At 45.0% G+C, this 23,875-nt stretch overlaps 1 protein-coding gene across 2 annotated transcripts in view; it reads left to right on the forward strand.

Moving 5' to 3' along the window:
- Positions 1 to 344: 344 nt before the first annotated feature.
- DENND2A (DENN domain containing 2A) overlaps positions 345 to 23,875 on the forward strand; it is a 64,869-nt gene continuing 41,338 nt past the window's right edge. Inside the window, exon 1 of one of the 2 annotated variants that reach the window (XM_069967570.1) lies at positions 345 to 635. The gene's annotated coding sequence lies outside the window, so the exon portion shown is untranslated. Of the gene's footprint in view, positions 636 to 17,918; positions 17,937 to 23,875 lie in introns of those variants that run through there. The other variant, XM_069967580.1, reaches the window with a different exon arrangement.

Below are 23,875 nucleotides of genomic sequence, written 5' to 3' on the forward strand. Positions count from 1 at the left end.
CAAAATTCTCCATTATCTCCGCCATCCCAGGGATGACCCAGATTGTATATTCCGCAGACCCCCCCCCCCCTGGAGACAAAATGGTTAAAATCCTAACCCTACCCCCCCATCTGGAAGGCCCATCCTGTATTCAGGGGGCTACTGGTTGCCATGGAGATGGAACCTTTCCCCAGCCAGCTGCAGATGAAGAAGTCAGAATGGGTCAGGCCTGCAGGGTGGGAAGCAGGAGGAGGAGGAGGAGGAGAGAGAGGAGGAAACAGAGAAACTCCAAAGAGACAGAGGGAGAGAGAGAGCAGAAGAATTTCCAGCAATCACATAGGGAAAAAAAATCTCCATTATCAACAGGGAAATAAAGGCTACAGGATGTATGGAGGAGGGGAGGCGGCTGGGGAGGTGTAGGGACACTGCAAACTAAGGAGAAGAAGAAGACGAAGAGGAAGAAGAAGAGGAGAAACTCAGCACAAGGGGGAAAAGTTTTTTTTCGTCTTCTAAGAGGATTTGGAAGTTTAACAAAAGAGAAGAGGAGGAGGAGGGGGAGGATGGATCCAGATGCTTACTCCGATCCCTGCTTTTTTCTCAAGTTACACAAGATGAGGGAGGAAGAGAATGGAGCGGCTCCCTGGGTTATAAAAGAGGTATTTCTGCTGTCTTCTAGGGGGGATCTGCCCTGATGGATCTGAAGAAAAAGGAGAGGAAAAGTTGGGGGAAAAGTTTGGTGGAAGTTGTGTCGGGCGTGATAGAGAGGGTTAATGTGTGTGTATGGGAATTTACATAGGACTGCCGGGAAGTTTTGTGAGATATGGAGATGTAGGAATTGGAAGGATTGGTAATTGACTAATTCAGCTCGGCTGTGCCATTGGATCATCTCAGCTCTGCTATATGTGACAGGATCAGCACTGCTGCGTCTGACAGCCTGATGGATCAGGCCGTCCTATAGCTGCTGTATTGTGTCCAAGCTCAGCTCTGCTACATCTGCCACATAGGTCAGCTCTGCTACATCTGCCACATAGGTCGGCTCTGCTACATCTGCCACCTAGGTCGGCTCTGCTACATCTGCCACATTGGTCAGCTCTGCTACATCTGCCACCTAGGTCGGCTCTGCTACATCTGCCACCTAGGTCGGCTCTGCTACATCTGCCACATAGGTCAGCTCTGCTACATCTGCCACCTAGGTCAGCTCTGCTACATCTGCCACCTAGGTCGGCTCTGCTACATCTGCCACCTAGGTCAGCTCTGCTACATCCGACAGGCCTATATCTGCCGCATCCAGCAATCTCTGCTACATCTGACATTATACATCACGTCCATCAGACAATCTCAACTCTGCTACGTCTAACAGGCTCCTCTCTTCTTCATTTGACAGCTTCAGCTCTGCTACATCTGACCGTCTCATATAATCTCCATTTGACAAACTCAGCTTTGCTACATCTTATTTATATCTGCTACATCTGACGGTCCTATATCTTCTTCATTTGACAACCTCAGCTCTGCTACATCTAACAGTCCGATATCTTCTCCATTTAACAATCTCAGCTCTGCTACATCTGCCGCCCTATATCTGCTGCATCCTCCGTTCCGGCTCTACTACAATCCGTTTCATTGAACTGTCTCAGCTCAGCTTCGTCTGACAATCTCTGCTCTGCTATATGTAACTCTAATATCAATACCATCTGACAAACTCACCCCCACTACATCTAACACTTTTACAGCTACAACATCTTGTATTCTCCTAGTAGCTGATCCATTCCACATCCCAGCTCTGCTACATCTGACATCATGAGTCTCAGCTCTGCTACATCTGACACATATCTGCTAAACGGCCTCATTGGACGTTCTGTTACATTTGACAGTCCTATATCTGTCACATCTGACAACCTCAGCTCTGCTACATCTGTCAGGTCTTTACCTTCCCTATCTGACACCTTCAGCGTTATTGTATCTGCCTCATGATACAATCTCAATACCTCTATATCTGACTGTCTTATATTGGCTACATCTGACAACCTCAGCTCTGCTACATCTGACAATCTCAGCTCTGCTACATCTACAGCTAGGTACTTTACTTGCTGTCTATCTAAATTGTTGGCCCAGACATTGAGTAAAAAGTTTATTCAGTGGCTGTTATAGATTCTGTTTGTTTTCACAATAACTTGGCCACTAGATGGCGCTGTTCCATTGATGTGAATGGATATCTCATGAATACTAAACAGATGTATCTATGGGATGATGATCATGATATCTGATAGGGTGAGGGGCCACATGGTCACTTGACCCCTGCACACGGGAGCAGCTCATTCCACTTATTAGCCCTAGGGGGCACAATAGTGCAAGACTGACTCTTTCCGTTCACCCTTAAGTGCAGTTGCTGCACTAACTCCTCGGCCCTAGGCAGTAATTCTGCTTGGTCATACCAAACTAACTCTGCTACGTTCGATACAAAACTTGAATCCGTTTATGGAGTTTCCCTTTAAGAGGTTGTGGGTCTCGAAAATGTGTGAAAGTTGCATCTTATGCTGCGGAATGAGTCAGGGACTTCAGCGTTGTTCCTGCGTACGGTTTACGGGACTCTCGATGACGCCGGGAGGACTTCCTGCCGGTAGATTGTGTGTTTTTGTGGCCGGCAGTATAATCCCCTGGCGGGCAGGCAGTGGATATATATCTTGGCTCACTTTTCTAACCTTCGCCTCAGTTAAACTTGCAGTTTTGCCTTTGTCACTGTTACCCTGTTCCAATATAAAAAAAAAAAAATTTAAAAAAATTCTGTTCCTCGAAGAGACGGGTGACTACTTATAGCTCCGGTAAGTCACAGCTCATTTGGTGATACCTCCCCCTATATGGCTTACATAATCGGTCAGATTTGTCACCCTGGAGTTTGAGGGTGAGAGTGACAACCCACATGGGAGCTGTCAGCCGCCATATTAGATATTAACTTGAATGGAAATTGGGGAGGAGGACCCTTTCAAGATGAAAAGTCATGTATGGGAGGACCAGTTCCAATTGTGGTCCCATAGTTTGTGTTTGGGTGGAAGAGTTTCAGCCTCGGGAAAAGTTAGGGTCACTGGGCATGAGCGGGCCAATACTAAACTGCCATACACTTAGAACCAGCCATGGGTTCTTGGGTCCAGTCTCAAGAAGATCTAGAACACATAGTCAATGTGGTCACTTTACAGGTGCTCACCACCAACCATGGCGATAGAGCGTACTTAGTTGAGTGGGTCATCATAATACTAAACAAGGTGGGAACCTCAGGCACTGGTTGTTCCATGTTGGAACATCCCAACCATCTTCAGGATTTGGTTCCATCTACCCACAGAGAGGGGAGATCTTGTTGCAGTGAGGATGGAGAAGAGTCTGGACATACTTTATCTGGGAAGGTCCCCATAACATGTGTATCGATCCTCTCCAAAATCTGTGAATGATCTAGAACACCGAGTTAACATGGTGACTTTAGAGGTCAGGTTAGCACCAATATCATGGTGATAGAGGGTCTATGGTCGTGGGGCATCATAGAACGAAACAAGGTTGAGATACTTTGGTCCGGGTTTTTTGGTAGGAATAGGTTCGTCTACCCCTGGAGAGGTGACACCCTGTTGCAATGAGGATTCTGGACATCTGGGGAGGTCTTCATGATGACTGTAGGGTTCTAATCCTGTTCCTCTACAAAACCATGAGAAGATTTAGAAAGGTCAGTCAACTTGGTGACTCTAATGGTGGTCTAGTAGGACTCGAATGAACAAGCTGAGGACCACCTGGTACTGATTGTTCCATGTTGGAACACCCTGACCATCCCTTGTAGGAGAGAAGATTACTGAGACTTCAGGATTGGGTTCCGTCTACTTATGGAGAGGAGGCGCCTTGTGGCACTGACAATAGAGAAGGTTATGGACATACCTCATCTGGGAGGGCCCATAGCAGCTGGTCTTCTCAGTCTTCTGTGGCCCCATTCACGTTGTAGTAGCCACATTAGACTGCTGGTCTATTAAGTCTTATAGGTACACTGCTGTATATGCCGGAATATCTTTTTGACAGTATCCCAACTTATTTCTTGTTGGACACTCGAAACATGTTGTAAATGGGTCCTTAGAAGGTCCATGGAAAATCTGTTTGTTCTACTTGTAGTCTACTAGGTCTAAATTGCTTAATCTACACCTGTATTTACACTGTACAGCCAAAATTATGTGTGTGACCCCCCCCCCCCCCCCCCACTATCATTGTGTCTAGGTGTTTCAGCCCTGCCCAGTGCATACAGGTGCATAAGGTAAGTACACAGCCGTGCCATCTCCATAGGCAGACATTGGTCGTAATCCTACTAAACCTGGCTTTGCCGTAGGATTCCATGAGAGATCAGCAAAATGGCTTGGAATGAATCTAATTTGTTTTGAATTTTGGGGTGAATAAGCATAAGAGCAGGGACTTCTGTCAGAGATAGGTGTCCCTGCTCCTGTACTTATTGAATGGTGGGGGGTATGTTGTGTGCCTCCTACACAGTTCACACTTACTGGGCAGCAAGGGTTCACCAAGCAGGGAGGCATAGGGTGTAGTTTTCGTAAGGCTTTAGCATAGAGCATCACACAAACTACATAGAGGAGCCTTGACAGGAGACCCTGCTCTCAGACAGTAAGCACCAATGGTCTAGGTATCGCTGCTTACATTTCTTAGGTAAAAGAGTGTAATCGGCAATGCTTACACAGTTTATGCCTCTTGCTTAGTACATAATTTTTATGGCACTCTAACATAAATTATCATGCAAACTTCATGGAGGAGCAGGGACTTTAGTCAAAGGCAGGTGTCCCTGCTCTCGGACAGTAAGCAGCAATGCGTTATCGATCACTGCTTACTTTTTTAGTTAAAAAAGTATATTATTGGCAGTGCTTACACATTGTATGACTCTTGCTTTGTACAAAATTTCTATGGTGCTCTAACATAAACTACATAGAGAACCAGAGACTCCTCTCAAAGGCAGGTGTCCCTGCTCTAGGACAGTAAGCAGCTATACGCTATGGATTGCTGCTTACTTTTCTCTGGTAAAAGAGTGTAATCAGTGATACTAACTCATGCCTGCTGCCTGCTTAGTACATAATTTCTATGACACACCTAAAGCATCATGCACACTACATAGAAAAGCAGGGACTCCTATCAAGCTGGTGTCCCTGCTCCCGGACAGTAAGCAGCAATGCACTATAGATCGCTGCTTAATTTTCTTTGGAAAAAGAGTGTCATCGGTGATACTAACACATCTTATGCCTCCTGCTTAGTACATAGTTCCCTTGGTGCTTTAGCATAGACTAGGTAGAGAAGCAGGGACTCCTATCTAGCAAGAGTCCCTGCTCCTGAACAGTAAGCAGCAATGGATCGCTGCTTACTTTTCTTGGGAAAAAGAATGTAATCAATGATACTAAAACAGTGTATGCCTCCTGCTTAATACATAGTTCCCATGCTACTGTAGAATAGACTATGTAAAGAAGCAGGGACCCCTATCAGACAGGAGTCCCTGCTCCTGAACAGTAAACAGCAATAGAGCAGCAATTGATCGGGTTAAATTGTGTAATCGCTAATGCTTATATTGTATTGCTTGGTACATAGTTCCCATGGTGCTTTAGCATAGACTATATAGTGAAGCAGGGCCACTCCAGTTCTTCCACTAACAGGAATGGCGTGGATAAGAGTCTGACCTCAACCTCATCCGAAACCTTTGGGATGAACCTCAGCTGATGTTTCTCCCCCAACATCAGTGCTGACATCACTCTTATAGAAAGTCCTATAGGGAGGCTGTTATAGCCAGAGAAGGGGCCCAGCTCCGGCTTAGGCAGTCAGACAATCCTCTGCAGGTGTTTGCCGGTCAGGTGTCCGTGTACTTTTGGCCGTATACTGTATATACGGTGATTTTTATGGGGCTCCTCCGAAGAGGAAGTACATTACGTAATGAGAAGCAGATCCAGATTCTTCCCTATGGAATCCGATCTGCTGGATGTTACAAACCTTTCACCGCTAATTAGAAATGGCTGCCAAGCGCGGTGACTTCACCGGGTTCAGGAAGGTGACTTCCTATTGGCTGGATTTACAGAAATAACGGTAAACAGATAGATTTCCTGAGGTGAAGTATCACACGATCCAGGCGGAGAGTTCAGGAGAGCGGGAAAGTCAGGGAAGGTTGCACGATCCGCTTCCTAGGGAAACAGCGCCACCTGTATCCAGAGGTTGTATCTGGTACTGCAGCTCAGCTCGGTGTATTATTGCAGGAGCCTGGGAAAGCTGGATGACAACCAATGTTCTGTACATTATGGGGGAGATTTATCAAACATGGTGTAAAGTGAGACTGGCTCAGTTGCCCCTAGCAACCAATCAGATTCCATCTTTCATTCCTCACAGACTCTTTGGAAAATGAAAGGTGGAATCTGATTGGTTGCTAGGGGCAACTGGGCCTGTTTCACTTTACACCATGTTTGATAAATCTCCCCCATATATATGTCCCTTAGTGGATGACACCCAGCTTTTCCATCTCCCATATAGGAATATGAATACTGCAGATTTGCCATTCAGGGGAGTGGGAAAGCTGTGTCATACGTTATATGTTCTGTATTGATACCCAGCTTTTCCATATTCCTAATGGAAATCTTGCTAGGGTATGTAGGTATATGAGAGCAGGAATATAAATACTGCAGATTTGCCATTCAGGGGCCTGGGAAAGCTGTGTGATAAAAGTAATATGTTTTACATAGACACCCAGCTTTTCCATATTCCTGAATGGAAATCACCCTAAGCTATGATGGTGTATGACATAAGAATAGGAATCCTGCTGATTTTCCATTCAGGAGTTTGGGAAAGTTGTGTGATAAGTTATATGTTCTACATAGACACCCAGCTTTTCCATACTCCTGAATGGGAATCTTGAAAAATATGAAGAACATACCGCAGATTTGCCATTCAGGGGTCTGGAAAAGCTGTGTGATAAGTGATGTGTTCTTCATTGACACCCAGCTTTTCCATACTCCTGAATGGGAATCTTACTAGGTTATGTAAGTATATAAGAGCAGGAATATGAATACTGCAGATTTGCCATTCAGGGGTCTAAGAAAGTTGCGTGATAAGTAATATGTTTTACCTAGACACCCAGCTTTTTCATATTCCTGGATAGAAATCACACTCAGCTATGATGGTGTATGACATAAGAATAGGAATCCTGCTGATTTTCCTTCAGGAGTCTGGAAAAGCTGTGTGACAACCTACATTATAACTCCCCTATGGACTAATACCCAGCTTTTCCATATTCCTGAATAGCCTAGGCCTATGAAAGGCAAATAGGCCTAACATAGGAACATGAGAGCAGCAATGATTATTGAAGATTTGTCATTCAGGAGCCTGAGAAAGCTGTGTTACCAGCATTACAGCCCCTACAATGGTTGTTACCCCATAACCCTGAATGGCAGATCTCCCTAAGTTGTGCAGTGACATGGGAATAGGGAAATAAGGCCACTGCAGATTGCCTGTCAGGGTCCTGAGAAAGCTGTGTGACAACCAACATTTCCAACATTACAGCTCCCCCGATGGTTGTTACCCCATAACCTTGTATAGCAGATCTCCCTAAGTTGTGCAGTGACATGGGAGTGGAGGAATAACAACTACAGACGTGCCATTCAGGGGTCTGAGAAAGCTGTGTGACAACCAATTCTTACAGCTCCTGCAATGGTTGATAACCAGCTTACCCATGACTCTGAATGGCAGATCAGCCCAAATAATGTAAGAATATGAGTGTGGTGAGGACTATTGAAGAATTGTCATTCAGGGTCCTGAGAAAGCTGTGTGACAGCCAGTACTTTAAACATTACTGCTCCTCCGATGGTTGAAACTCAACTTATCCAGAACCCTGAACGGCAAATCTGCCTAGTTTTTACGGTGACATGGGAATAGGGCATTACGGCTTCTGTAGAGTTGTCATTCAGGGTCCTGGGAAAGCTGTGTGACAACCAACACTTCCTATGACGGTGACCACTCAGCTTACCCCTGAATTTGAAACGTTCTTTAGCGATTGAGGCGGCATAAGGATCGTGTGGCGGCTTTTATCTTCACCCCCCAACGTTCTCTGTGCAACAGCTAAACAAATATCACGAGACAATAGAGCGTGCGGCCCTGAGATAGAGAGAGCAGGAAGAGAGCCGGAAAAAGAAGGAAGCCATGGTGACAGCGAGATGTCAGCGGCCGGGGGGGGGGTCACACTTATTATCTCCTGATACTTCCCCTCCGTCAGGTAGAGAGAATGGAGGAAGCTGTGATGGTGGATTACAGACACGCGAGGTCCTGGCAGCTCACAGGACCATCAGTACAGGGCCGCAAGGGTTCCCCCTATTTGAAGGAAACCATGTAGGTGAGGGCTTGGGGCTCTAAAGTTTTGGACTCTCCCAGACTTAAAGGGATTTTCCCAAGGTTATAGTTAGTCACTTATCTTTATCATATTGATAGGGTCCTCCATCAATCGAAAGAACAAGGGTTCCTTGTGGTGGTCAAGCATGAGCTCTGCCACCTGATGCACTCTCAATAGGACTGTGGAAAATAATTAGGTGCTCAGCCATCTTCTCCAGTCCTGTAGAGAGTGAATAGGACGGCAGCGTGTAGGCTCAATGGACTATTTTCTGCAGTCTTATAGAGAGTGAATAGACCAGCAGTGCGTATGCTCAACAGGCTATCTTCTGCAGTCCTATAGAGAGTGAATAAGACGGCAGTGCGTATGCTCGACAGGCTATCTTCTGCAGTCCTATAGAGAGTGAATAGACCGGCAGTGCGTATGCTCAATGGACTATTTTCTGCAGTCCTGTAGAGAGTGAATAAGACGGCAGTGCGTATGCTCAATGGACTATTTTCTGCAGTCCTATAGAGAGTGAATAGACTGTCAGTGCGTATGCTCAACAGGCTATCTTCTGCAGTCCTGTAGAGAGTGAATAGGGATGGCAGTGCGTATGCTCAATGGACTATTTTCTGCAGTCCTATAGAGAGTGAATAAGACGGCAGCGCATATGCACAATGAAATATTTTCTGCAGTCCTATAGAGAATGAATAGACCGGCAGTGCGTATGCTCAACAGGATATCTTCTGCAGTCCCATAGAGAGTGAATGGACCGGTAGCTTATATGCTTAGCAGGATATCTACTGCTGTCCCATAGAGAGTGAATAGATCAGCAGGGCGTATGCTCATCAGGATATCTTCTGCAGTCCCATAGAGAGTGGATAAAGTGGCAGTGGTGGTGCGTATGCTCAATTGTAATCTTCTGAAATCCCGTAGAGTGGATAGAGTAGCAGCGCGTATGCTTAACAGACTATCTTCTGCAGTGCCTTAACAAGTGAAGAGCACGTCCGCGTATGCTCAACCTGCTATCTTCTGTGATCCAGTATTGACAGAATGGAGTAGCAGCACACATGCTGGACTGGGAAAGCTGGGTGACAACCAATATGGCCGTCATTACTGTGCAGCAAAAGCAACAATTTGGGTCAGATTTTTAAGATAGTTGCCAGGTTATTTGTAAGTTTTTTTTCCCATAAGGAAACATAGAAGGCAGAGTGATTGTTATACCTCAGCTCAGCCGGAGTTTATCATCCTATTACAGTCTGGGTGAGTGGAGATAGATGAGGGTGGGCAGGAAGGGGTTACTCGCCCCGGCCCACCCCCGCTCATGCTCCCGTGAAAAAAATCTGGATTTGTTTTGAGGACTGATTGAAGACCTGCAGGTTTTCCAAGAACTGGGATCCCAAGTGGAAAACCCAACCAAGGCCAAATCTCTTCCAGGAACGGAGGAGAAGAGGAGGAGAAGAGGAGGGGGCAGGCAATTTAGCCCAAAATATAGGTTGCTCTTTTTTTTTTTTAAGCTGAAGGTGGTAATCTGATGCTGCGAGCCGACTGTGCATTCCTGGGGACCCGGAGATCCAGAGACCAGAGGAGATCTACTGCCAATCCTCCATGGTCTATCTATCTCCTATCTATCTATCTATCTATCTATCTCCTATCTATCTATCTCCTATCTATCTATCTATCTATCTATCTATCTATCTATCTATCTATCTATCTATCTATCTATCTATCTCCTATCTATCTCCTATCTATCTATCTATCTATCTCCTATCTATCTATCTATCTCCTATCTATCTATCTATCTATCTCCTATCTATCTATCTATCTATTATCTATCTATCTGTCTATCTATCTCCTATCTATCTATCTATCTATCTATCTATCTCCTATCTATCTATCTATCTATCTATCTATCTATCTATCTATCTATCTATCTCCTATCTATCTATCTATCTATCTATCTATCTATCTCCTATCTATCTCCTATCTATCTATCTATCTATCTATCTATCTCCTATCTATCTCCTATCTATCTATCTATCTATCTATCTATCTATCTATCAACAGAATTTCCGCAGCACAACTCGTGTTGAAAAAACTTGTGTTATTTATTCCATATTAAAGTGCAAAGAAAACATGCGTGCAGCACAGCAAAAAATCGAAGTACGATGCGACGTTTCGGTGACCTCCGTCACCCTTTTCAAGCATGCTTGAAAAGGGTGACGGAGGTCACCGAAACGTCGCATCGTACTTCGATTTTTTGCAGTGCTGCACGCATGTTTTCTTTGCACTTTAATATGGAATAAATAACACAAGTTTTTTCAACACGAGTTGTGCTGCGGAAATTCTGTTGATATTTAATTTGAGTACTCCGGTCAAGTACGTTCCGCTGGCACACGGAACTTATTGCCTGTGGTGGTGCTGCTAAAGATATTGTTGGACTATCTATCTATCTATCTATCTATCTATCTATCTATCTATCTATCTATCTATCTCCTATCTATCTCCTATCTATCTATCTATCTATCTATCTATCTCCTATCTATCTATCTATCTCATATCTACTGTATCTATACTGAGAGGAACAGTCCAGGAGAAATCAATACACAATGAGGGGGCGGAGCATGACACAGACTGTTTCTGATTAGATCTCCATCCCCCTCCAACCTTATATATCAGCTTTGCCTGGAGTGTTCCTTTAAGTCTTGATCATCAAAGTGGGAGAGGAAATCTTTGTTCTGGAGTTCTGTGACAGATGACAGAACTCACAGGATATGGTTCATGCCCTGGCCGCCCGTCAGGTATCGGTAATCTGGGTAATCAAATAAGGTTCCCGCATTCGTTTTAATGGATGATGAGTGAGAATCAGTCATGTGATCTGTTATTGCCGGGATCCTGTTAATTCGTAACCATGTTAAATGGCGTCATTAAATAAATGGACTGAATCCGTGATTCTCCATATGGAACAACGGTCTCTCCTCAAGTGACTATGGTGCCTGGAACTGCGGACAAGTTCTATTCATTTGAATGGAACTGAGCTGCAATACCAGCGATGGCCACTGGCAAAATATGGCGCTGTGCCTAGTAATTAGTGACAATAAGCTGATTGGCATTGGATCAGGGGGTAATCTCTACATCTAGAGCAAACAAAGCTAGGGTGGCAGATTACGACACCCCCACCGCATGGTCCCCTTATATCATGGCCACTTATGACTAATAGGGTTCAGTAGTGCATCAGCTGGCAGCCCCCCGGCTTTATTACAGGCTCTTATATTAAGGTGCACGGTCGTCAGTGGTTCCCAGCCATGACCGCTATTCAGATGGTGTCATGTGCATGGACTGGCGCTCTGAGGTCACTCGGTGGCTTGTGTGGTAACCACAGGCTGCCTAGTAAATCATATGGTTTGAGTTACATGATGGGAAGAAAACCGAAGAGCGCTGCTCCGGTGGGCGAGAGGATTGTGATGGAGCCTCTTTTGACAATCTGTGGTTAATACGTTGACTCATCAGTGGTAATTGCTTGTCTGTTTTTCCCATGATGCTCGGCAGCAGATGGAATACTAGAGGGCTTCCCAGTAGTATCCTGTCCCGGGAAAGCTGGGTGATGGACTGTGACAACCAACCAGATACTTCATGTTTATATCTCTCCAGTATGTCTATAAATTGAGATCCTTTAGGACCAGACAGTGATTGTGCCATAAGGCCTAATGTGTGGACCCATTGCGGTACCATTGATTTGAGTTTATACTGCATTATTACAGATGTAGCATGCGTCAACATGACCCTGCTGGTCGGCCAGTGTTATGTTGTAGCAGTGACCCACCAGCAGGGTCATGTTGGCGCAGACTATACAGTACACAGCTCTACAGTAATCAGTTTAAGTGACTGATGGGGATTTGTTATAGTCTGTATTTAGGTTGCCTGGTTAAGCCTTTCTGGTTCTGGTCTTAGGTCTGGCTTTAGGGTGTATTTTTTACATCTATATTTTTTGGGGGGCTTTAGTATGAGGTCTATTTTAAGAGGGTCTAGTCTGCATCTATACTTGTTTAGGGGTACTGGTCTGGGGCCTGTATTTATTTCGGGGGTCTGATCTGGAGTATATATATGTAAAGGGGTCTGGTCTGGGGTCTGTTTTTCTAAAAGGGTTCTTGTCTGTATTTATTTAGTGGGTCTAATCTGGATCTTTTTTAAGGGGTTCCAGTCCAGGATTTGGAATGGGGTCTGTATTTAGGCTGTCTAGTGAAGTCAAAGGTTTGTACTTTATTTATGGGGTCTGGGGTCTTCCCCTACCCATCTTCTTTAAAGGCTTAGATCTCAGTTCTGTAACTTGGAGGTGTGGCCTAGAGTATTTATTTCTGTATCTAGGGGCCTGTCTTAGGGGGTCTGTATTTTATAAAGGGTTCTGGTCTGGGGTCTGTATTTGTTTAGGTGATAAGTTTTAGGTGGTCACTTTGTATATAGGCAGTCTATATTTAGGTGTCTCACCTGGGGTTTGTAGTTATTAGGGGGGTTGGACTCTATCTTTTGGGTGTCTGTATTTGGTCTTTGTATTTAGAGGGTCTGTATATGTTTGGGGGTCTGGTCAGTATTAATTGTGGGCTATGATGAAAGGGGTCACATACAAATCCCTAAGGTCAGGGAGGGGGCCAGTATAACAGCTTACTACACCACATGGCTTCTGGGAACCCCTGTGATGTCGCTGCTCGGACGTTATCGTGTATCCTTTAAGCTATAAGTAGTAGTAAGTGACAACGGCCATCAGCGGTTCCCTATCAGGACTAGTGATAAACATCTGCTCTCTCCAGGTCTTTATTCTCGATTGTGAAATTTCCCAGGTGGTTTCTATTTTGGACAATCCGATGTAGTAATCCTTGTGGATTTTCCTATTAACCCTTGCGGTTACAAGGAGGCGGTGGCACATGAGTTGTTACAGTCTGTTCAGAAGGAAGCCCCACCATCAGTGGCCAATAACTCGGCTTGGTTCAGTGTATTTAGATAAGACTACAGGGCCCCATGACTGGAGGAGGGGGTAGACGGTGACTTTTCCCTTAAGGCATAAAGCTTAGACCCATTGCGGTACCAGTTTTTTTTGTTTTACCCTGCATACTTGGCAATTATCCAGACATTCATAGAACAGTCCTGTTAAAATGAATCGGAAAGGGTATTTTAGGGGCATTTACTTAAAGGGAAATATATATATATATATATATTGCTGTTTCTGAGTCCAGTGGGCACTGTCATTCAATAATAGGATTACCCACTAAACTTCTTAGTATGGAAAGATCAGATATTTCACTTAGTAAGTAACAATATATATATATATATATATATATATATATATATATATATATATATATGTGTATATGTTCAGCTCTTCCTGCTATATTACATGATATCTATAGATTAAATTGCATTTTTATGGTGACTGGTGCCCTTTAAGAGATGGGTGGAGTTCTAGCTGTCCTATCATCATGAGAGGTGCATTAGGGTCACATATTAAGATCAGATCTATTCTAGAACGAAGCCGAAAAGATACAAGGAGGCTGTATGGGTGTAATATAGATGTAATACGGCTGCAAGGCCCGGCCCGACTGCAAGTCAGGTGACCCGAACTGACAGCTGTGGGTCGGCCGAAAAGCAGCCGGGTAGGCCTAGTGGCTGTAAGGGTGCCTTTACACAGAAAGATTTATCTGTTCATAATCATTGCATCATTGGTATTAATATCAGGTGTGAATGGACTTGCCCTTTAAGTGACACCAGCTCGGTCATGTGTGACAGGTACCTGGGCAGGCATTAAGTGTAGATTGCAGAGCGATGGATTCTCAAAGGCAAAGGGCAGCTGCAGACTCGTCTATTCTCACGGGCTTCTTGGAATAAGGACGTTGTTTATATTATTCCAGGGATCTGAAGAGGCTGCCTCTGGGAGTCCATACACACAGCCTGGCCGTGGGCCAGGTGAGGAAGCATGCCGTCATACGCTGAAGAGGACAGGGGAGGAGCGGGGTGTAATAGAGACGGGGACGCTGAGCGCACAAGTGCCAGGATGTACAAAACCTCCGAATATGGATTTCCTTAAAGAGACACACTAGGCAAAATTCATAGACTATATTATCTAGAGTGCAGTAAGCTCCCCCTAGTGGTGACTTCAGGTAGCCAAGATTTTGGGGGACATGCTCCGACCACTGTTCGATTTTCAGAATGAGGCTCTGAGTGTTTCTTATAAAAAAAACAATTGGGGCCTCATTTTGGCGCCCTTTATACTACTGGTGTCCTCTTATGTAGCAGAAAGGCCGTTGCGACCCCCCTCCCCATAGTTATTGTTTACACACATCTTTGTCACTGACAGTCGGCTGCAGGGTATCTCTGTCTGTGTTACTTCCTGTTTTTACCACTGTCACTTCCTGTGCTTCACCGTGAGAAAAAAGCACCACGTCCGGCGTGCGGTGAAAGTCACAATCAGAGGTCGCTGGTGAAGGGCACCATTATGTCAGGAGGAGCCTCACACTACGATGAGAGGAAGAAAGATTTCCATCTATACCGTATACCCCTGATGTGCCGTCATACAGCGGTTATGTCACTGACTCTAGCTACAGGATAAGTCTCTTAAAGGGGGTGTCTTCGCGTGTCCTCCCATGGGTAGGGGATGACCAAGGAAGAGTTTCGAGGATATGCCAAACTGTTTAGGTCCAACAACGGTCTCCAGACTCGAACGTTCTCCAAATTCTCTCTCTTTCCTGCACATAGCACATGTTAAGCCCCGCCTCAGTTCTTGTGTTCTGCCCTGATCTTGCTGTTACTAGAGACAGATTTCCCCTGACAACAGGCAATGGACAGGAGACTGCAGGAAAGTGAGACACCTGTTCTGTTTTGATCTTGCTGTTACTAGAGGAAGGAACCTGCAGGAAGTGGTTTATTCTCTCCAGTGTGACACACTGCTCTCTGCAGCAGCAAATCCCCATCGAAAACCTCTCCTGCTCTGGACAGAGGTGGCAGCAGAGAGCACTGTGTCAGACTGGAAAGAGTACACCACTTTCTGCAGGGCATACAGCAGCTGATAAGTACTGGAAGACTTGAGATTTTTAAATAGAAGTTAATTACAATTCAGTTTAATTTTCTGACACCAGTTGATTTGAAAAAACTTTTTTTTTTTTTGCCAGAGTACCCCTTTAACTACATTAACTTGAATAGGGCTAAGTTGCAACACTATATACAACCTGTAGGTTGGGGTGGCACTATTTCTCAAAGAAGATAACAATGTTTTTCATCAAATATTCAGGGTTGAAAAAATATAGTTACTTTTTTTTCTAAAAACAGCGCCACCCCTGTCCTCAGGTTGTGTGTGGTATTACAACTCAACTATATTGACTTAAATAGAACCAAGCTGCAATACCGCAACCAAACTGAGGACAAGAGCGGCGCAGTTTCTGGAAGAAAGCAGCTATGTTTTCCTAATTCTGAATAATCCCTTTAACTCGTTGTGACTATGAAGCCTATAGGGTCCAGTCATGGGGACCTTTCACCGATCACTGGAACAGGGGGGTTTGTGTGAGGTTTGTGAGGTGCAGCTGTCAATCTTTTCTGATTTGTTACAGTGTATCAGTGCTGATCAATTCAGAGAATCCTTCAGGCTGGGTATAATTGTAACAAACCATCAGCTGTGACAAGTAAGAGTATTCCTATTCACTGACAGCAAGCAATGGTGGTAAGAAATCAAGATCACAAAAAAAAAGAAACAGCGCCACTCTTGCCCTAAGGTTGTGTGTGGTACTGCAGCTCAGTTCTATTAAAGTGAATGGAGCTGAGTTGCAGTACCGCTTACAACCTGAGGACAGGGGTAGCGCTGTTTTTATTTCACCGATATTAGCTGTTTGTATTAGGTGCTTATGTTCTTGTTACATGGAAGCTCCGCTGTGGTCCCCTGACCTGGAAATTGATGATAGATTTTCTAGGTTGTGGCGGTGAAGGAGTTAATGAGGGTCAGTACTGTCGGGGCCGCTCGCTCTTCTCCGCTCGCACAGCTGGTTACACTTGTTTTTGGGCATCTGTGCCCGGCAGCTCCTTTCATCCGTCACATTGATATTCAGTACAAGGTCCCAGAAACCCAACAAACTTCCCCTTGCCAGACCTCAGCCCCCTGCCGGACCCCAAGCCCCCCCCCCCCCCCCCAAGCTGGAAACCCTATCGGCCCCCTGTAAAATATCTCCGTAATACTCTCTCAGCACTTCGCAGGACAACAATGGCGCTCTCATCCCTGCGCCGTCTCCTGCTGGGATAGAATACCCACATCTCGTAGCAGCGGAATAAACAAGCTGTAACCCCCTCCGGGCCGACCGCTGCCAGCAACACTTAAAGTGTATGACACAACTGTCACACACCCGTCAGATATCGCCGCCCGTCACCATGGCAAACTATACACTAACAGCGCTCACGTTCACACTCACTTATTTTGTTGTAAAAATCCTAAATAAGGCTTGTTATAGGTATGGATATACCACTGCCGTTTCCAGTGTACAGCTCCCATGCAGACCTCTGTGTTTCCATAGTAACAGACTACACACCAATCCGTAGTCTGACTTTGCAATCAGGATTTAAGATTTTTTTCACATTTTGAAACAGATACCAACACCGCCATTACCTGACAGACCGCTCAGCCAATTACTGGCTGAGCGGCCTGTCAGCTGATAGGCTGTTCAGATGCTGCTGCTGTCGGGACCGGGAAGCTGCGGAGCACAGGAGAGAAGACTGGAAGCGTGGAGAGGTAAGGTAACAGGTGTTTGGGCAAGAGTTGCATGGACATCACTAACGATGTCCATGCAGCCCTTACTGCCTGATTATTGAGCTATGTAATAGGTTCAGTAAACAAGTGCTGATCTAGTAGATCGGTGATCGTTTCCTAAAATGATCGGGCCGTAGTCAGCCCATGTGACAGGACCCTAAGTGTCGTCCATCCGTAGGTAAGAAAGAATGCGAGGAAACTGCAGGATCAGACTACACAGAGTTTGTAGTCTGTTACCATGGAGACGCACAGGTTTGCATAGGAGATCCAGAAATAATCTGGCAGGAGGTTTTTAATGGCTGCAGATGTTCTCTTGGGGGGAGATTTATCAAACATGGTGTAAAGTGAAACTGGCTCAGTTGCCCCTAGCAACCAATCAGATTCCACCTTTCATTGCTCACACACGCTTTGGAAAATAAAAGGTGAAATCTGATTGGTTGCTAGGGGCAACTGAGCCAGTTTCACTTTACACCATGTTTGATAAATCTCCCTTTTGGTGTTGTCTAGTGTTTAGTTCAGTGATTCCCTCATGGCGAGGGGAGAGAAAGCCGCTGCCAGACACCCATACACCATAATTGACCCTGCTGAAGTTAGTCCTAGTGTATGGTTCGCGTTAGTGTGTTACAGCATTGGGGATGAGAGATGTGTGTTTCACTATAACCTCTCCTATATACCCGGTGACTACATACACCACAGCAGCATGGAGGTCAGGTGTAGTCACCCTTGTTGCCAGGCAACAGTACAAACTATAGTAATCTGGACTTCCTGATTTAAACACAACGCCAAGGTCCCTTCTCTGTGGCGGCAGATAAGACTCTCAGGGTGACCCGCTCTGACCCCAATTTCTCAATCTGGTGTATTTGAAGGGTTCCCGCTCCTATATATACCAGGGGGGAAGTGGAAAAGGGAAACACAGTTTTTGACTCTGACGTGAACCTGTGATGAAGTCATCTGGATATAACATTAGGTGTAGAGAGCGGCCCTGACGGAGTGTGAGCGAGAGGCCTGACTGTGTGACTGTAGGGGCTGTGCGGTAATAATACTGCCATAATGCTGAAGAAAATTATATCGCCAAATGGTGCTCGCGTAATGTTGTTATACAGTGCTCTCATAACATATTCTAACAGTGATCTTATAGTCTTACATAACACACATGGTGCACATATAATACTGCCATACAGCGCTCACATAACACTAACACATAGTGCACAGATAATACTGCCATACAGCGCTCACATAACACATAGTGCACAGATAATACTGCCATACAGTGCTCACATAACACATAGTGCACAGATAATACTGCCATACAGCGCTCACATAACACTAACACATAGTGCACAGATAATACTGCCATACAGCACTCACATAACACATAGTGCACAGATAATACTGCCATACAGCGCTCACATAACACATAGTGCACATATAATACTGCCATACAGCGATCACATAACACTAACACATAGTGCACAGATAATACTGCCATACAGCGCTCACATAACACATAGTGCACAGATAATACTGCCATACAGCACTCACATAACACATAGTGCACAGATAATACTTCCATACAGTGCTCAAATAACACAGAGTGCACAGATAATGCTGCCATACAGTGCTCACATAACACATAGTGCACATATAAAATGCTGCCATACAGTGCTCACATAACACTAACACATAGTGCAGATAATACTGCCATACAGTGCTCACATAACATAGTGCACATATAATACTGCCATACAGTGCTCACATAACACATAGTGCACAGATAATACTGCCATACAGTGCTCACATAACACATAGTGCACATATAATACTGCCATACAGTGCTCACATAACACTAACACATAGTGCACAGATAATACTGCCATAGAGTGCTCACATAACACACAGTGCACAGATAATACTGCCATACAGCGCTCACATAACACATAGTGCACATATAATACTGCCATACAGTGCTCACATAACACTAACACATAGTGCACAGATAATACTGCCATACAGTGCCCACATAACACATAGTGCACAGATAATGCTGCCATACAGCGCTCACATAACACATAGTGCACAGATAATGCTGCCATACAGTGCTCACATAACACATAGTGCACAGATAATACTGCCATACAGCGCTCACATAACACATAGTGCACATATAATACTGCCATACAGTGCTCACATAACACTAACACATAGTGCACAGATAATACTGCCATACAGTGCTCACATAACATAGTGCACATATAATACTGCCATACAGTGCTCACATAACACATAGTGCACAGATAATACTGCCATACAGCGCTCACATAACACATAGTGCACAGATAATACTTCCATACAGCGCTCACATAATACAGAGTGCACAGATAATACTGCCATACAGCGCTCACATAACACATAGTGCACAGATAATATTGCCATACAGCGCTCACATAACACATAGTGCACAGATAATACTGCCATACAGTGCTCACATAACACATAGTGCACAGATAATATTGCCATACAGTGCTCACATAACACATAATGCACAGATAATACTGCCATACGGTGCTCACATAACGCTAACACATATGGGAACATTTGTCAAGCCTACTCATACGTCAGTCTTAGATAAGACCTGCTGCCTTTTTCCATAATACTGCCATATATTGTCCACCATACAATGCTCACATATTACTGCCATATATTGTCCACCATACAGTACTAACATAATACTGCCATATATTGTCCTCCATACCGTGCTCACATAATACTGCCATATATTGTCCACCATACAGTGCTCACATCATACTGTCATACTGAGACTATATAATACTGGTATAGCAGCCATGTTTGAGGGACAGTATGTGGCGGTGACCTGGATATGACACGGACAAGACAAGACGTGACACGGACGCTGCTTCACCTGTAGAGCGCGGTCACCTGACTCCATAGAGCGCTGTGTACACATCCGGTCCATAGACAAACTCAGTAAGCTTAGATACACCAGCTCAGCAAACAGTACCGCATAGGATAGGCTTAGGTACACCATCTCATCAGTCTCACACAGGAAAGGCTTAGATACACGGCACATAGTACCACATACAGTATGCACACCCACCCAAGTATCACACAGGAAAAGATTCATTATTACACAGGAAAGGCTTAGATACACGGCACGTAGTACCACATACAGTATGCACACCCACCCAAGAGGCAGTATCACACAGGAAAAGATTCATTATTACACAGGAAAGGCTTAGATACACCAGCACACCAACTCAGATCACCATACCACATACAGTAGGCTTAGATACACCCATGCAATAGTCAGCGTTACACAGGACAAGCCCACCTACACCATCTCCTCAAAGAGTATAATACAGGAAAGGCTTAGATACATCAGCTCAGCAGGAAGTAGCACATAAGATAGACTTAGATACACCAACAGTATCACAGAGAACAAGCTTACCTATACCATCTTATCAGACAGTATTATACAGGAAAGGCTTAGATACACAAGCTCAGCAGACAGTACCCTATAGCATAGGCTTAGGTACCCAAAATGGAGAGATACACAGGATAAGCTTTGATACACCATCTCAGCAGACAAGTGTTATACTGGAAAGGCTTGGATACACAAATCCAATAGACAGTATCACACAGGATAGGTTTAGATACAGCAGTTTAAAAGACTCCTTTATGCAGACTAGGCTTAGATACAACAGCCCCAGAGATAGTATCCTATGGTGGGCTTAGATAACCAACACACAGGGCAGGCTTAGATACACAGCTGGGAAGACAGTATCACATAGGATAGCCTTAGGTATCAAAACAGGCTTAGGTTTTCAAGATCATCAGAGCATAATGCAAGCTAGGATAAGATACACCGCCAGACAGTATCACATAAGACAATCTTAGATACACCAATTCTATAGAGAGTGTCAGACAGTAGATGTTTATTTATACCAACTCAGCAGTCAGTATCACACAGGCCAGGCTTAGATACACTAATTGCATAGAGAGTGTGACACAGCACATGTTTATTTATACCAGCTCAGCAGGCAGTATCACACAGGCCGGGCTTAGATACACCACCAAGCAGTATCGTTTCTCTAGAAAATATTTTTCTTTCCCGACCACAGGCTGAATTCTTTTCCGTACATTCCCTTGAAGTCCACTTCTGCTTTGATCACATGATCATCTGACCCGTAATAGCCTTATAATGTACTTGTATGCCGTCCATTATCTCCATGAAGCCTCGTATTGTCCACAGTCACAAGGACCCCGGGAGGGGGGGGGGGCGCCCCCCATAATTGCCCCGCGACCTTCTAGTTGCGTCATGATCATCCTCATGCGGTTACATAATAGGGGATGTGGCAGCTCGGGGGTTAATGGGCAGACCGCGTGACATCATGGAACAAGAGCCGCTCGTTTCTCCTGGGAAATCCAGCGCAGGATTCGCTGTGATGCCGCGTTCCCCGGATTCTGAGGGCAGCGGGAACACATTGTTTGGAAGCTGCAATTCGGGGGCATTGGCCTGAAAACCATCTGTGCACAGTACGAGCCGGACTGGTGCAGGACCTGATACTGAAGCCAGGGGGCGCACTATAAAGTATACATCATCCATAAACTATAAACCTTCATCTTATCCTTATATACAGTATATATCTTTAACAGATTAGTTATAAAGTATACAAATTTTGCCTGCCGGCGGCCACCACTGGGTGGCGACGTCTACAGGTTTCTTCCTATGCTTGGTGTGATGTCATTGCTGTGATGACAATACAGGTGCATGCTCACATGAGCGTGCATGGGTTTTCAAAAAGTCACTGCCAGACACCACAAAAAAAAAATAAAGCATTGGAAGTTATAATATAATGTGACCAATGCTTCCTTCCCTCTACCATGATGGACTCATAATGAAAGTCTATGGGGCCGTCCTGGTCTCATGGACACAGAGCAGGGGGGAAGCTTGCTTTTCTCCACACTCGTTCTACTGATAGGGGTCTGAACATGACCTGACTGGTGACTTAGGAAGTGTCTGATCACTTAGGCTGGGTTCACACTAGCATAATGCAGGCACATTTTTGTATCTGTATCATGATCACTGCCCAACCGGATCCGGGTCTTGTTGCCAAACTATGGACACGTAGTCACATAGTCAGTACTATGGTAATGGGAATCCAGCCTAAGGCCAGGTTCACACTATGTAAAAACAACTGCCGTAGTTGTGCAAACAATGGCCGTTATTTGTGAAATAACAACCGTTGTTTGCAAAACTACACATTATGAAATGTGTGAACCTAACCTAAATGTTAATAAACCTCCTCAATCACCATAAAAAAATCTATCTAGTGTAATACAGTAGATAGGAGAGGAGGCAGGAGGGGGATGCAGCTGCAGATTCTGTTTAATACATAGATAGATAGCACCCTAGAATGTGTCAGAAGTTTTTTTTTTATTTTATTAATTGATAGAGAGCCTTAGAGGAGAACTCTGGGAAATGCTAAAAATCCAAGCCAACAGGGGGTGGGGGATATAATAAAAAAAAATCTATACTTACCCATCCCCGTGCACCTACAGCACAGCGTCGCCAGCGCCTCCTGAAACTCCCACTCCTGCAATGTCACGTCCCGGCTGTAGAATGCTCAGCCAGTCAGTGTCCTGGGGCAGGACGTGATGATGCAGGAATCTGGGGGAAACTGAAGCCGGCGGCAGAGAAAGCATTGGTGATGCTGCGCTGTGGGGGCACGGGGACAGGTAAGTATTGATTATTTATTATATTCCCCCTGCCGTCCCCAGATTTTTAGATTTGGCCTGAGATCCCCTTTAAAAAGAAATCTGCAGCCGCATCCCCCTCCTACCCCCTTCTTCCTGTCCTCCATCTACTGTATTACACTAAATGGAGTTTTGTGGTGATTGAGCATAATAACGGCCCCTTTTTTCATCCTTATCATGACCACAATTCCCGCCCCATGACCCGTAGGGTTATCGGACCCAGAGTGGGGATCGGTCTCACAGCTAAAACACAGACGCAATAAACCGCCTCAGTCACCGCAAAAGTCATCCATCTAGTGTAATACAGTAGATAGCAGAAGGAGTAGGAGGGGGATGCAGCTGCAGATCCTATATAATAGTATAACACATAGATCAAAGTTTTTTGATGGAAATCCACTTTAAGGGGCCGGGATGTGGTTTGTGGAGGTGTCTCGTACAGTCATCTGAAGGACTCTCTTGGCCAAGTAGCTGCGTAATGCTAAAGTCGTCCGTGATTATTTCCAAGCAATTGAGCCTAAAAGTTCTGTTTTTCGCCTTCTGTGCCCTGAAATGCGTGGGCGGCCGGATTCCTTGATCTTTTTTTATACACCCCCCCCCCCTTACCCACTCTTAGTATATGAGTCCAGAATCTCAGCGTGAAGCTTTGGGGTCGGGTTATATAACCAGGATGCATTGAAGTGGCACAATGGTGGGTAAAGCCGTCCAGCTTCCCCCCCCCCCCCGGCCAGGGCTGACTACGATTCTTAATAGGGTGGAACGGTGCATCGGAGCAGGAAGATCCATTTGGCGGAGCTGTGTATTCAGCTGGAAGCTGAGGTTGCACAGGAATCTTGCCTGCGGCGCTTAACGTGTTTTATTATTGCTGAGTTATAGGGTCGATGTATTTTGATCTTACGGCGAGGTCATGGGGTCATGCGGCCGGTGCCGATCTGTAGGTGGCGTAGGATCAGGTAGAATAAGGTGCTGTGGTAATATAATAAAGTAAT

The sequence above is a fragment of the Dendropsophus ebraccatus genome, chromosome 1, assembly GCF_027789765.1.
Source record: "Dendropsophus ebraccatus isolate aDenEbr1 chromosome 1, aDenEbr1.pat, whole genome shotgun sequence".
Classification (NCBI taxonomy): Eukaryota; Metazoa; Chordata; class Amphibia; order Anura; family Hylidae; genus Dendropsophus; species Dendropsophus ebraccatus.